The following is an 11,321-nucleotide window of genomic DNA, read 5'->3' on the forward strand; positions in this document are numbered from 1 at the left end:
TGGGTTGTGTTGTGTTGTGTTGGGTTGTGTTGTGTTGTGTTGGGTTGGGTTGTGTTGTGTTGGGTTGGGTTGTGTTGTGTTGTGTTGGGTGAAGTACTTTCAGAGAGTGATGTATGCACTGCAGATGAAATGTGGGTACAATTTGATGGAATAATAGGACAGACTTTCTATGGAATCAAATGAAGAAAACTGCTAACAAGAACCAAACGAGAGAGTCCTGAGGGACTGCAACCCTACAGTAGCTATATTAACTAACTCCTCATATAAGAACTCAGCAATGGGTATTTTTGAACATGGAGAACATGTATTTTTGAACATCCAAGCCTGTATTTACCAGGGGTGGGCCTACTGGGTCACACAGGACAGAGCTACCACCAGCTCTCTGTCAGACACATTCCTGTTCTTCATTTTATTTATTTATTTAACTAGGCAAGTCAGTTATTAAGAACAAATTCTTACTTACAATGACGGCCTACCGGGGAACAGTGGGATACCTGTCTTGTTCAGAGCGACAGCTTTTTACTTTGTCAGCTCAGGGATTGAATCCAGCAACCTTTCAGTTAATGACCCAATGCTCTAACCACTAGAATACCTGCCACCACTTGATATGTTGAGGATTGTTCAGAAGCACGCTTCAACCACGTAATAGAGATTTGATTCCTTTGGGACAGTGGTTAGTGCATGTTTTTATCGTGTGTTAACCTCTGGGCTCTGCACTTGTTGACCGTACACCTTTTTACACCAAAGATAAATCATGTAAATCTTGATATTTATAGGGGACAGAGGAGGCTGATGGGAGGAGCTATAGGAGGATGGACTGGAATAAATGGAACGAAGTCAAACTGTAAAAAAGGCTGTCTTGCTCCTCTCCTCTCTACCTACTTCCCCTTACAGTCCCTTCAGTTTCTCTTGTTACCTTAGTTATCCCTCACCCATCATAGCCCTGCCATTCCCAATCAATCAGAGCACTTGGAAATGCACCCGCCCACTCAGGTCAGAGTGTTATCGTCGTGTGAATGGAGAAGACATCATGTTTCTGATGACTTTTTATTGTCGACAGTAACAGGAATGTCTGAACGTTGTGCGTGCATTGAAATAACCACAACAATAAGGTTCCAAGTCATTCAGATGACCAAAATCATAGAGATGTCTTCAAATGGAAACAGCTGTGTCTGTTTGTGAGCGTGTGTGTGTGTGGTGGTGACTATCAAGAGTACAGTGATGGGACTCAACATCATGTTCTAACCGGACAGCACTATAGTGGGCAGAACCTGACAAATCAGTCATAAGTATATAGCGGGTGACGGTATTCACAGCCGACCGCTCAGACGGGTGAGATCATACCAGACAACCTCTCAGACGGGTGAGGTCATACCAGACAACCTCTCAGACGGGTGAGATCATACCAGACAACCTCTCAGACGGGTGAGGTCATACCAGACAACCTCTCAGATGGGTGAGGTCATACCAGACAACCGCTCAGACGGGTGAGGTCATACCAGACAACCGCTCAGATGGGTGAGGTCATACCAGACAACCTCTCAGATGGGTGAGGTCATACCAGACAACCTCTCAGATGGGTGAGGTCATACCAGACAACCTCTCAGATGGGTGAGATCATACCAGACAACCTCTCAGACGGGTGAGGTCATACCAGACAACCTCTCAGACGGGTGAGGTCATACCACCCAACCTCTCAGACGGGTGAGGTCATACCAGACAACCTCTCAGACGGGTGAGGTCATACCAGACAACCGCTCAGATGGGTGAGGTCATACCAGACAACCTCTCAGATGGGTGAGGTCATACCAGACAACCGCTCAGATGGGTGAGGTCATACCAGACAACCTCTCAGATGGGTGAGATCATACCAGCCGACCTCTCAGACGGGTGAGGTCATACCAGACAACCGCTCAGATGGGTGAGGTCATACCAGACAACCTCTCAGATGGGTGAGGTCATACCAGACAACCTCTCAGATGGGTGAGGTCATACCAGACAACCTCTCAGATGGGTGAGATCATACCAGACAACCTCTCAGACGGGTGAGGTCATACCACCCAACCTCTCAGACGGGTGAGGTCATACCACCCAACCTCTCAGACGGGTGAGGTCATACCAGACAACCTCTCAGACGGGTGAGGTCATACCAGACAACCGCTCAGATGGGTGAGGTCATACCAGACAACCTCTCAGATGGGTGAGGTCATACCAGACAACCGCTCAGATGGGTGAGGTCATACCAGACAACCTCTCAGATGGGTGAGATCATACCAGCCGACCTCTCAGACGGGTGAGGTCATACCAGACAACCTCTCAGACGGGTGAGGTCATACCACCCAACCTCTCAGACGGGTGAGGTCATACCACCCAACCTCTCAGACGGGTGAGGTCATACCAGACAACCTCTCAGACGGGTGAGGTCATACCAGACAACCTCTCAGACGGGTGAGGTCATACCAGACAACCTCTCAGACGGGTGAGGTCATACCAGATAACCTCTCAGACGGGTGAGGTCATACCACCCAACCTCTCAGACGGGTGAGGTCATACCAGACAACCTCTCAGACGGGTGAGGTCATACCAGACAACCTCTCAGACGGGTGAGGGCATACCAGACAACCGCTCAGACGGGTGAGATCATACCAGACAACCTCTCAGACGGGGGAGGTCGTACCACCCAACCTCTCAGACGGGTGAGGTCGTACCACCCAATCGCTCAGACTCTTGAGATCATACCAGCCGACCACTCAGACAGGTAAAGTCATACCAGCCGACCACTCAGACAGGTAAAGTCATACCAGCCGACCACTCAGACAGGTAAAGTCATACCAGCCGACCACTCAGACAGGTAAAGTCATACCAGCCGACCACTCAGACGTCTAGACGGATTTATTGACCAATAGTTTTTTACATGGTCTGTAATTTCTCCGGATTTAGCGACCAATAGTTTCTACACAAACACATTAAACATAAGGAAACCACTTGTTTGACTAGGTTCCATCCATTCCATTCCAGACATTACAATGAAATGTATTTGTAAAGCCCTTTTTACATAAGCAGATGTCACAAAGTGCTTCTACAGAAACATAGCCTAAAACCCCAAACAGCTGAAGAACCCTTATTGACTGTAGATAGCACAAAGTACAATACTGAAATGGCTGCAGAAAAGGCTGTCAAACTCTCACCATCCTCCTCTGTAGGGAGTATGTAGGGATGCTAGTGTGACCCAAGCCAGACACACACTCTCTCTCTAGCTCTCTGTCTCTCTGTCTCTGTCTCTCTCTCTCTCTCACACACGCACACACACACACACACACACACACACACACACACACACACACACACACACACACACACACACACACACACACACACACACACACACACACACACACACACACACACACACACTTACGTATGACTTCAGCTTCAGGATCCTCCTCACAGTAATACAGCCTTACATAAAATGCCAACTAGTCAGTTTTTATTAGGGTCAGTCCCATTACAAAGTGACACGCTCTCCTAACAGATACCGTATATTAGTCAGCCTTTCAGTCAGGTGGCCTTAAGCCTGGGGCACAATACCATAGCTCTAGCCACTTCTGCAGTTTCACAGTCTTTTCTGCAGCCACTTCAGCACTGCACACTATTAGACAAAAAGGTGCTGTCTACAGTCAATAAGGGCTCTTCGGCAGTCTCCGTGGTAGAACCCTTTGAAGAAACCTTTTGGTTCCATGTAGAACCCTTTTGGTTCCAGGTAGAACCCTTTTGGTTTCAGGTAGAAACCTTTTGGTTCCATGTAGAACCCTTTTGGTTCCAGGTAGAAACCTTTTGGTTCCATGTAGAACCCTTTTGGTTCCAGGTAGAAACCTTTTGGTTCCATGTAGAACCCTTTTGGTTCCAGGTAGAACCCTTTTGGTTTCAGGTAGAAACCTTTTGGTTCCATGTAGAACCCTTTTGGTTCCAGGTAGAAACCTTTTGGTTCCAGGTAGAAACCTTTTGGTTCCAGGTAGAAACCTTTTGGTTCCAGGTAGAAACCTTTTGGTTCCAGGTAGAACCCTTTTGGTTCCAGGTAGAAACCTTTTGGTTGCAGGTAGAACCCTTTTGGTTCCAGGTAGAACCCTTTTTTGTTGCAGGTAGAACCCTTTTGGTTCCAGGTAGAACCCTTTTGGTTCCAGGTAGAACCCTTTTGGTTGCAGGTAGAAACCTTTTGGTTCCAGGTAGAAACCTTTTGGTTCCAGGTAGAAACCTTTTGGTTCCAGGTAGAAACCTTTTGGTTCCAGGTAGAAACCTTTTGGTTGCAGGTAGAAACCTTTTGGTTCCAGGTAGAACCCTTTTGGTTCCAGGTAGAAACCTTTTCAAATAAAATCAGATTGTATTAGTCACATGCGTCAAAAACAAATAGACATTACAGTGAAATGCTTACTTACGAGCCCTTAACCAACAATGCAGTTAAATAAATACAGATACGAATAAGAAATAAAAGTAACAAGTTTTTATTATTTATTTTACCTTTATTTAACTATGCAAGTCAGTTAAAGAACAAATTCTTATTTTCAATGACGGCCTAGGAACAGTGGGTTAACTGCCTGTTCAGGGGCAGAATGACAGATTTGTACCTTGTCAGCTCGGGGATTTGAATTTGCAACCTTCCAGTTACTAGTCCAACGCTCTAACCACTTGGCTACCTTGCCGCCCCAAGTAATTCAAGAGTAGCAGTAAAATAACAATAGCGAGACTATATACTGGGGGGTACCAGTACAGAGTCAATGTGCGGGGGCACCGGTTAGTTGAGGTAATATGTACATTTAGGTAGAGTTATTAAAGTGACTATGCATAGATCATAACAACAGAGAGTAGCAGCGGTGTAAAAGAGGGGGAGAGGGAGGGGGAGGGGGGGGGGACAATACAAATAGTCTCGGTAGGCGTTTGATTAGATGTTCAGGAGTCTTATGGCTTGGGGGTAGAAGCTGTTTAGAAGCCTCTTGGACCTGACCTGGTGCTTCGGTACTGCTTGCCGTGTGGTAGCAGAGAGAACAGTCTATGACTAGGGTGGCTGGAGTCTTTGACCATTTTTAGGGTCTTCTTCTGACACTGCCTGGTATAGAGGTCCTGGATGGCAGGAAGCTTGGCCCCAGTGATGTACTGGGCCATTCGCACTACCCTCTGTAGTGCCTTGCGGTCGGAGGCCGAGCAGTTGCCATACCAGGCAGTGATGCAACCAGTGGTGCAGCTGTAGAACCTTTTGAGGATCTGAGTATACCAAATATTTTCAGTCTCCTGAGGGGGAATAGGTTTTGCCGTGCCCTCTTCATGACTGTCTTGGTGTGCTTGGACCATGTTAGTTTGTTGGTGATGTGAACACCAAGGATCTTGAAGCTCTCAACCTGCTCCAATGCAGCCCCCTGGATGAGAATGAGGGCGTGCTCGGTCCTCTTTTTCCTTTAGTCCACAATCATCTCCTTTGTCTTGATCACGTTGAGGGAGAGGTTGTTGTCCTGGCATCACATGGCCAGGTCGCTGACCTCCTCCCTATAGGCTGTCAATTGCAGAGGGAGGTGTTTGGACCTAGGGTCCTTCAGTCCTTAGCTTATTGATGAGGGCACTATGGTTTTGAACGCTGAGCTGTTGTCAATGAATAGCATTCTCACATACAGTAGGTGTTCCTTTTGTCCAGGTGGTCAAGGGCAGTGTGGAGTGCAATAGAGAATGCATCATCTGTGGATCTGTTGGGGCGGTATGCAAATTGGAGTGGGTCTAGGGTTTCTGGGATAATGGTGTTGATGTGAGCCATGACCAGCCTTTCAAAGCACTTCATGGCTACAGACGTGAGTGCAATGGGTCGGTAGTCATCTAGGCAGGTTACCTTTGTGTTCTTGGGCACAGGCACTATGGTGGTCTGCTTAAAACATGTTGGTATTACAGACTCGGACAGGGAGAGGTTGAAAATGTCAGTGAAGACACTTTCCTGTTGGTCAGCGCATGCTCGCGGTACACATCCTCGTAATCCGCCTGGCCCTGCGGCCTTGTGAATGTTGACCTGTTTAAAGGTCTTACTCACATCGGCTGCGGAGAGTGTGATCACACAGTCTTCCGGAACAGCTGATGCTCTCATGCATGTTTCTGTGTTATTTGCTTCGAAGCGAGCATAGAAGCAGTTTAGTCGTCTGGGGAAAGGGTTCCATGTAGAATCCTCTGGGGAAAGAGTTCTAGCTGGAACCAAAAAGGGTTCTCCTATGGGGAAAGTCGAAGAATCCTTTTGGAACCCTTATAGCTTAGGCTATAACAGGTTATAATAGCTTAGGCTATAACAGATCACCATAGCTTAGGCTATAACAGGTCATCATAGCTTAGGCTATAATAAGTCATCAAAGCTTAGGCTATAACAGGCCATCATAGCTTAGGCTATAACCGGTTATAATATGCAACAACACCTCTATTATTAAATTAACTATAATTTCACACACACACACTCACACACACACACACACACACACACACACACACACACACACACACACACACACACACACACACACACACACACACACACACACACACACACACACACACACACACACACACACACAAACAAACAAATATACACACACACGTGATGGACATACAATGCACTCACACCATGCACGTGATAAAAAACACACTCAGTGAATCCTCCATAACACTTTTTGAATTTGTCAAATTTGCAATGCATTCACATTGCCCATTGTGAAATAACAGGTTCCATGTTAATACCTTGCAAAGATCAAAAAATGACCAAATGAAGCATGCATGGTCTTATATAGTAGATGATTGTGACATTGTGGTGTGTGGTGTGTCTGTTCTGAGTTTTGGAGAGAGAGTGTGTGGGGGGGAGCGGGGGGGGGGGGGGGTACAACAAGGGATCACGTATGAAAGGCTTCGCAGAGACACGTGAAAAGGGGGCCCCTTTCTCTGGAAGACACTATGGAAAAGAGAGGTATAAGCGGGGGATGTTCTCTTTCTTTATCTGTCTCTCTCGCTCTCTCCATCTCCCCTACAGTCTCTGCCTCATCCCCATTCAACACCAAATAGAGAGAAAGAAAGATACAAACACAGAAAGATAGAGAGAGATACAAAGAACGAGAGAGGAAGAAATGAAGATGTCTGTAGTAAATGTATGTAGTTATGTCCTTGAGCTGTTCAATGTTATTCTGTGTTATGTTTCATGTTTTGTGTGGACCACCGGAAGAGTAGCTGCTGCTTTTGCAACAGCTGATGGGGATCCTAATAAAATACCAAATACCAAAGAGAGAGAGAGGGTGTTGAGACCTCGTCCGATTGATATATTGCCTCTTTAGAATGCAGTGTGAGAGACGAACCTTCACAGGTCATCCATTTGTCACAAATGCTAAGAGAATTTAACACACTCACTCCTGACACCATCACACACCGTCACACAAACAAGCTCATGTATTCACACTCATATACACTGAGTATACAAAACATTAAGAACACCACTTCTTTCCATGAGATGAACTGACCAGGTAAATTCAGGTGAAAGATATGATCCTTTATTGATGTAACTTGTTAAATCCACTTAAATCAGTGTAGATGAAGAGGAGGAGACTGGCTAAAGAAGGATTTTTAAACCTTGAGACAATTGAGACATGGATAAGTTTATGTGTGCCATTCAGAAGGTGAATGGGCAAGACAAAATATTGCCTTTGAACGGGGTATGGTAGTAGGTGCCAGGCGCACCGGTTTGTGTCAAGAACTGCTAAGCTGCTGGGTTTTTCATGTCACCATTTTCCCGAGTGTATCAAGAATGGTCCACCACTCAAAGGACATCCAGCCAACTTGACACGATAGCTAGTGATTTCAGAATGCTAAAATGCCTCATTCCTGTAACAACCAATTGATTGTTACTGAAACACAAAACAAATAATGTGAATGATTTCTAAGCATGTATTCCAGCACATAGCTTAGGACACAGCTTCCTAAACAGAACACTGCAGTGTAATTGTCATTTGGGCTTATTACTACACATAAATTTGGTCTGCTAATGACATTACATCTACCATTGGGTCTGATAGTGACATTACATCTACCATTGGGTCTGATAGTGACATTACATCTACCATTGGGTCTGATAGTGACATTACATCTACCATCGGATCTGATAGTGACATTAGAACTACCATTGGTTTCTGCTAGTGACATTACATCTACCATTGGGTCTGATAGTGACATTAGAACTACCATTGGTTCTGCTAGTGACATTACATCTTGTCACAGCCTTATCTGTTTCACCTGTCTTTGTGATTGTCTCCACCCCCCTCCAGGTGTCGCCCAGCTTCCCCATTATCCCCTGTGTATTTATACCTGTGTTCTCTGTTTGTCTATTGCTAGTTTTTTTGTTTCGTCAAGCCTACCAGCTTTTTTCCCTCTGTTCCCGTCTCTCGATTGTTCCTGTTTTCTAGTTTTTTACCTTTTCTGCCCGCCCTGACCCTGAGCCTGCCTACCGTCCTGTACCTTTGCCCCACCTATCTGGATTACTGACCCCTGCCTGCCCTTGACCTGTCTTTTGCTTTCCCCTGCTGGAGTAATAAATTGTTGTTGATTCGACGTGGTCTGCATCTGGGTCTTACCTGAAATGTGATATATCCATCATTGGGTCTGCTAGTGACATGACATCTACCATTGGGTCTACTAGTGACATTACATATACCATTGGGTCTGCTACAATAGTGACATTAAATCTACCATTGGGTCTGCTACAATAGTGACATTACATCTACTATTGGGTCTGCTAGTGACATGCCATCTACCATTGGGTCTGCTACAATAGTGACATTAAATCTACCATTGGGTCTGCTACAATAGTGACATTAAATCTACCATTGGGTCTGCTACAATAGTGACATTACATCTACCATTGGGTCTGCTACAGTAGTGACATTACATCTACCATTGGGTCTGCTAGTGACATTACATCTACCATTGGGTCTGCTAGTGACATTACATCTACTATTGGGTCTGCTAGTGACATGCCATCTACCATTGGGTCTGCTACAATAGTGACATTAAATCTACCATTGGGTCTGCTACAATAGTGACATTAAATCTACCATTGGGTCTGCTACAATAGTGACATTACATCTACCATTGGGTCTGCTACAGTAGTGACATTACATCTACTATTGGGTCTGCTAGTGACATGCCATCTACCATTGGGTCTGCTACAATAGTGACATTAAATCTACCATTGGGTCTGCTACAATAGTGACATTAAATCTACCATTGGGTCTGCTACAATAGTGACATTACATCTACCATTGGGTCTGCTACAGTAGTGACATTACATCTACCATTGGGTCTGCTAGTGACATTACATCTACCATTGGGTCTGCTAGTGACATTACATCTACTATTGGGTCTGCTAGTGACATGCCATCTACCATTGGGTCTGCTACAATAGTGACATTAAATCTACCATTGGGTCTGCTACAATAGTGACATTAAATCTACCATTGGGTCTGCTACAATAGTGACATTACATCTACCATTGGGTCTGCTACAGTAGTGACATTACATCTACCATTGGGTCTGCTAGTGACATTACATCTACCATTGGGTCTGCTAGTGACATTACATCTACCATTGGGTCTGCTAGTGACATTACATCTACTATTGGGTCTGCTAGTGACATGCCATCTACCATTGGGTCTGCTACAATAGTGACATTAAATCTACCATTGGGTCTGCTAGTGATATGACATCTACCATTGGGTCTGCTATAATAGTGACATTACATCTACCATTGGGTCTGCTAGTGACATTACATCTACCATTGGGTCTGCTACAATAGTGACATGCCATCTACCATTGGGTCTGCTAGAATAGTGACATTACATCTACCATTGGGTCTGCTAGTGACATTATATCTACCATTGGGTCTGCTACAATAGTGACATGCCATCTACCATTGGGTCTGCTACAGTAGTGACATTACATCTACCATTGGGTCTGCTACAGTAGTGACATTACATCTACCATTGGGTCTGCTAGTGATATGACATCTACCATTGGGTCTGCTATAATAGTGACATTACATCTACCATTGGGTCTGCTAGTGACATTACATCTACCATTGGGTCTGCTACAATAGTGACATTACATATACCATTGGGTCTGCTACAGTAGTGACATTACATCTACCATTGGGTCTGCTAGTGACATTACATCTACCATTGGGTCTGCTACAGTAGTGACATTACATCTACCATTGGGTCTCCTACAGTAGTGACATTACATCTACCATTGGGTCTGCTTCAGTAGTGACATTACATCTACCATTGGGTCTGCTACAGTAGTGACATTACATCTACCATTGGGTCTGCTACAGTAGTGACATTACATCTACCATTGGGTCTGCTTCAGTAGTGACATTACATCTACCATTGGGTCTGCTACAGTAGTGACATTACATCTACCATTGGGTCTGCTAGTGACATTACATCTACCATTGGGTCTGCTACAGTAGTGGCATTACATCTACCATTGAGTCTGCTACAGTAGTGACATTACATCTACCATTGGGTCTGCTACAGTAGTGACATTACATCTACCATTGGGTCTCCTGCAGTAGTGGCATTACATCTACCATTGAGTCTGCTACAGTAGTGACATTACATCTACCATTGGGTCTCCTGCAGTAGTGACATTACATCTACCATTGGGTCTACTAGTGACATTACATCTACCATTGGGTCTGCTACAATAGTGACATTACATCTACCATTGGGTCTGCTACAGTAGTGACATTATGTGTACCATTTCAGGGTAGGACAGTAGAAATCCACACGCTTAGTGGGTGAGTGGCAAATCCTGTATATTTGGTCCCTATTTTACAATGAATGAGATACAAAGAAATGTATGATAATATGTACTGTTAAAAAATGCACTCCAATTGAATTAATAATGTTTATTTACGTGTGTTTATAAATTAACTAGAAATAACCCGTAAAGCATTAAAGCTAGATTGTAGTGTAGACAAAAAACAGGGCTACAGATAATGAATCAGTGTGACAGCAAACTAACATTAAATCAGCAGCAAACACAAATGAAGCAGCCTGGAGAGATGGGAGGGGAAGACGTGCGTTCTGTACCACACTATGCCATGCTTGGATGAGCATGTAGGCCAAGCCAACAACAATGCATAGTACACCCTCCGGTGATAGGGCATGGACACACCAATTCACAAACTTGCGCAGGCACACGCGCACACACCAGCACACTTGTATGCACATACACACTTGGCGATGGGGTGTGAAATGGTT

Source organism: Oncorhynchus mykiss, chromosome 8 (assembly GCF_057628025.1).
Source record: "Oncorhynchus mykiss isolate SJ-2025 chromosome 8, ASM5762802v1, whole genome shotgun sequence".
NCBI classification, from domain to species: Eukaryota; Metazoa; Chordata; class Actinopteri; order Salmoniformes; family Salmonidae; genus Oncorhynchus; species Oncorhynchus mykiss.